The sequence below is a fragment of the Oncorhynchus clarkii genome, chromosome 25 (genome assembly GCF_045791955.1).
Source record: "Oncorhynchus clarkii lewisi isolate Uvic-CL-2024 chromosome 25, UVic_Ocla_1.0, whole genome shotgun sequence".
NCBI lineage: Eukaryota > Metazoa > Chordata > Actinopteri > Salmoniformes > Salmonidae > Oncorhynchus > Oncorhynchus clarkii.
In genome coordinates, this window is record NC_092171.1 from 25,229,586 (window position 1) to 25,235,414 (window position 5,829).

Consider the following 5,829-nt stretch of genomic DNA (forward strand, 5'->3'; position numbering starts at 1 on the left):
CACACACTTAAAAAAGTAGGGAAGTGGCTTGAAACCTTCTTAAACACCTGGATACACATAATAAACCAAGGGTTAAAAACAACATTAGAGGACATTGATATAGAAGACATTGATCAATGCTCGCTGGAGACATTTGCCTTAAGTAGATGTATTGCTGGGGCTGTCCATGTACAGGCAACACACAACACCCACATTCACAACAATATAGCATGTACAACAACACACTCACTGATTGTTAACACAGCTAAGCATTTGCTATGTGAACCAAAAATCTACAACCAAGGATGAACATTTCTGTTTGACAGGCCAGGGTATTCATTCTTACCTCACAGGCAGGGACGTTCTCTCTGATGATAAATTATTATCATTGATAATGTATTGAGGCCACATTAAAAAGGGTCAAAAATCCACCTGAACTCCAGTAACATGATCTTCCTAATGGCGAACCTGAAGATAAAATAGCAGACATGGAGGACTTGGTTAACCATTTATTCGACTTGTGGTGAGAAGATTTAACATTACAAAATACTGACACTATTCAACTATTCAGTTGAGTTCACTCACACGGACTTTAGAATCACTTTCTCATAGACATCCTCCAAGACCTGAGTGGGTGACAAATACCGTTTGTTAGAGCAAGCAGACCGTCTCCACTATATTCATAAATCAATTATATATCTAAGTAGGAGGCTAACCTTTGGGTCGAATGGTAGTTTATTCTTGGGGCACCTAGTATCTATTAGCCAACTTGAAAAATAAAGTGAGAGAGGTTATTATAACAAAAACTATAATCTCGGCATCCCATAAGCAAATGTTGTGTGAGTGCACTGGATTTGTTTCTGGGAGTGATGGTAAGATGTCTGGCCCAGAGTGAGTGGAGGAACCAGGAGGGATTTGCTTTGGTAGAGAACACCAGCTCCTCTGAAATCATCTTGGCCAAGTCAAATGGGGGAAATGAACCCCTCCCGGAATTCAGAAGATGCCAGCCAGGGTTGCATTCAGTACAACAGAACGGTGTTCAATGTGGAATTCAACAGAAATGGAACTCAAATAAAATAAAAGTTCACTCGTCGCATACACATATTTGCAGAGGTTATCGCAGGTGCAGCAAAATGCTTGTTTCTAGCTCCAACAGTGAAAGAAAACTGTACTGAAAAACCAGTTGGAAAACTTTGTGATTATGGTGGCCCAGAGGGCGATGACCTGGTGTGCTGCACAAGTTTAGCAATTTCAGATGGTCACATCCATATTGATCAGGCCACACCCACCAAATGTAACTCTAACCAGCAGATCCGACCCGCTTGCTAACAGCTGCACTAGGGCCGGACAGCCTTCAGTCTGTAGATTTAGACACTGCATAGCTGGCGCGAGATATGGCTCAGAAAATGTACCTCATTCCAGAAATGAGAAATGCAATATACTTCCCATGAATTGTCCCATTATCCCAACTGTTACACCAGGAAGATTGTTTCTCCTGAAAACTTACCTTTTTGTCCTCATGCTAGGTCGCAAAAGCCACAGCAGCCATTTTGGGATGGCAGTGTCAGCCAATCACCTCCTTAGTTGTTCAACACTGCGTGCCATTCCATAATGGCTGCTGTGGCTACTGCTAGCTAGCATGAGGACGAAAACGGCAGTTAACTAGCAGTCTATAAAACTTCTTGGTGTAACAGTTGGGATAATGGGACAATTTGGGTACAACGCATTTCTCATCCTGGGATTGCAGGACAATTTCCAAGCCATATCTCACAACACCTCTGCTGTGTGTTAATCAACACAGGAAGCCTTCCTATCCCATTGCAACTGTAAGCAAGCGGGTCGGACCTGCTGGCTAACGTACCTCAAAGGTGTGCAGCAAAAACGTGTTGTTCAGCACAAACCGTCACGCAACCTTGCAAACGCACCACAGGTATACCCCGGTGACTGGACACCCCGCCAAATCGTGAATTCGTTCAACTAATCAGTGATGTAAAAAACACACACCTGTAGAATAGCGGTTAAACAAGGAAATAGTTCCAATAGATTTTTTTAAACACTTCAAATAAGGGCTGTGTTTGGTGTAGGCTTACCCTGGCATGACGTATTGATAACCATGTAAATCTCTCTAGGAGAGTACCACAGTGTATATATTTTGTATTTACACCAATTTTCGATCTTGTGTCATCGCTACAACTCCCCAACGGGCTCGGGAGAGGCGAAGGTGGAGTCATTCGTCCTCTGAAACATGACCCGCCTAACCACACTCCTTAACACCCGCCAGCCTAACCCGGAAACCAGCAGCACCAATGTGTCAGAGGAAACAGTCCAACTGGGACAGCCTGCAGGCACCTGGCCCGCCACAAGGAATCACTAGACCGCAATGAGCCAAGTGAAGCCCCACCGGCCAAACCCTCCCCTAACCGGGCGACGCTGGGCCAATTGTGCGCCAGGTTAGTTACTATGGGCCTCCCGGCCATGGCCGTTTGTGATACAGCCTAGGAATGAACCCGGGTCTGTAGTAACGCCTCTAACACTGCGAGGCAGTGCCTTACACCACTGCGCCACTCGGGAAGCCCGGAAAATATTTAATTTAATAAATTGTAGAATAAGGCTGTAACGTAACAAAATGTGGACAAAGTCAAGGGGTCTTAATACTTTCCGAATGCACTGTTCCTGAAGAGCTACCCTCCTGTAGGTTTTCACTCCAACCCCAGTTGTAACTAACCTGGTGTAACAGTATAGCTTCCGTCCCTCTCCTCACCCCTATCTGGGTTCAAACCAGGGACCCTCTGCACACATCGACAACAGCCACCCTCGAAGCATCGTTACCCACCGCTCCACAAACGCCGTGGCCCTTGCAGAGCAAGGGGAACAATTACTTCACGGTCTCAGAGCGAGTGACGTCACCGATTGAAACGCTATTAGCGCAACCCCGCTAACTAGCTAGCCATTTCACATCGGTTACACTGGTTCAGCTTATCAACATGCTAATTATTAGAATCAGGTGTTCTAGATTAGAGTTGGCATGAAAACCTAGAGGACGGTATTTCTTCATGAACCGGGTTCAATTGCCCTGATGTAGAACCACCAGAAAAAAATATGGATATTTTCTATCAATCTTTGAAATTTGTCTGCCCTTATGGATTCGCAGAAGATATTTATATAAACTGTACAGGGCTCTGTAGTTTCAAACAGATACTAGACAATTAGATATCAAATTAATGTTTGTCAAATTCAAAAATACAAGGGAGTATACACTATTTAAAGCTAACTCAAGAGAACTGGGTATTCAACAAGAATGTTATAAAGGAGCATTTTTTTTTATTGAAACCGACCCCCTGCAACTGGGCATGGACATTTTACGAGACTCCTGTTTCCCCGAATCGAGAACGAAGACTGCATCGATAAGGTTGGTTAAATTCTCTGTGCTTGTTACGCCTTGTACTAACACACTGTAATCAATTGCTGAAATGTTAGACAAAGGAAAAACACCCTCCAAAATGAAGGACTGGGCTGCCCCAGTGTCTCGCATTATCTTCATCGGCTGCTTAACAGCATCGCCACTCTGCAGAGACACAAACCTGTATGAAACAAAGGGTTCATACACATCTGATCTAAAATCTTGTTTAGGAGATACGCCAATCCCAACCAGAGACTTAATGGGCTAATTGTCCCTAGAATTTCTAAGCAAATAGCTGGAGGCAGGGCTTTCTCCTATAGAGCTCCATTTTTATGGAATGGTCTGCCTACCCATGTGAGAGACGCAGACTCCGTCTCAACCTCTAAGTCTTTACTGAAGACTAATCTCTTCAGTAGGTCCTATGATTGAGTGTAGTCTGGCCCAGGAGTGTGAAGGTGAACGGAAAGGCTCTGGAGCAACCGGTTCCCCTCTCTCCACTGGGATTCTCTGCCTGTAACCCTATTACAGGGGCTGAGTCACTGGCTTACTGGTGCTCTTTCATGCCGTCCCTAGGAGGGGTGCGTCACTTGAATGGGTTGAGTCACTGACGTGATCTTCCTGTCTGGGTTGGCGCCCCCCCCTTGGGTTGTGCCGTGGCGGAGATCTTTGTGGGCTATACTCGGACATTGTCTCAGGATGGTAAGTTGGTGGTTGAAGATATCCCTCTAGTGGTGTGGGGGCTGTGCTTTGGCAAAGTGGGTGGGGTTATATCCTTCTTGTTTAGCCCTGTCCGGGGGTATCATCAGATGGGGCCACAGTGTCTCCTGACCTCTCCTGTCTCAGCCTCCAGTATTTATGCTGCAGTAGTTTATGTGTCGGGGGGCTAGGGTCAGTTTGTTATATCTGGAGTACTTCTCCTGTCTTATCCAGTGTCCTGTGTGAATTTAAGTATGCTCTCTCTAATTCTCTCTTTCTTTCTCCCTCTCGGAGGACCTGAGCCCTAAGACCATGCCTCAGGACTACCTGGCATGATGACTCCTTGCTGTCCCCAGTCCACCTGGCCGTGCTGCTGCTCCAGTTTCAACTGTTCTGCCTGTGGCTATGGAACCCTGACCTGTTCACGGGACTTGCTACCTGTCCCAGACCTGCTGTTTTCAACTCTCTAGAGACAGCTGGGGCGGTAGAGATACTCTTAATGATCGGCTATGAAAAGCCAACTGACATTTACTCCCGAGGTGCTGACCTGTTGCACCCTCGACAACTACTAAGATTATTATTATTTGACCATGCTGGTCATTTATGAACATTTGAACATCTTGGCCATGTTCTGTTATAATCTCCACCCGGCACAGCCAGAAGAGGACTGGCCACCCCACATAGCCTGGTTCCTCTATAGGTTTCTTCCTAGGTTTTGGCCTTTCTAGGGAGTTTTTCCTAGCCACCGTGCTTCTACACCTGCATTGCTTGCTGTTTGGGGTTTTAGGCTGGGTTTCTGTGCAGCACTTTGAGATATCAGCTGATGTATGAAGGGATATATAAATACATTTGATTTGACCCTCCCTTTTCAGGGACACATTATTCCATTTCTGTGGAACTTGTTCAGTTTATGAAAAATATTTGAACCTTTATTTTATTTTTTTTGTACCTTTATTTAACTAGGCACGTCAGTTAAGAACAAATTCTTATTTTCAATAACGGCCTAGGAAAAGTGGGTTAACTGCCTTGTTCAGGGGCAGAATGACAGATTTTTACCTTGTCGATCTTGCAACCTTTCAGTTACTAGTCCAACGCTCTAACCACTAGGCTACTTGTTATGTTCATACAAATATTTACACATGTTAAGTTTTCTGGAAAATAAACGCAGTTGACAGTGCGATTACGTTTATTTTTTTTCCAGAGTTTAGTTACCTTTGTGACATATTCTGCGTTGATTTGGGACACAATGGGCGCAGACGCTTTCCTCGCATGGGTTTGATTCTCCATGTCTGCCTGTAGTTGGCTAGCTTACTTTCCTAATTAAAAATGGTAGCAGTATGTTAACAATACGATGGAAAACTACGTATCCCATTAACATTGGTCCTTTTAACACACCAGCATGTTAGCTACATTGGCAAAGTGGCAACTGAAGTTGACTTCAAAGTACAGCCAGGTAACGTCAGCTAGCTAGCAAATTGTAAGCCAATGCTAACGTTAGCTATAGTAGTAGCCAACTAGCTGGCTATGGTATCAACTAATATTAGCTAATAAAACAAATGGCTTGATTTTTTTGTAAATGGCAATCAACAAGGCGAAATAATTGTGGAAACCAAACTTGGTGTTTCACAACATCTGTATGATTCCCGCTACGCATGTACACAAGGAAACACGTTATGTGCGACACATTTCCGGGTTCGCCATGTTTAGATTCCTAGTGACACAAGGGGTGTAAACGTAATGGCTCCTACTAGTAA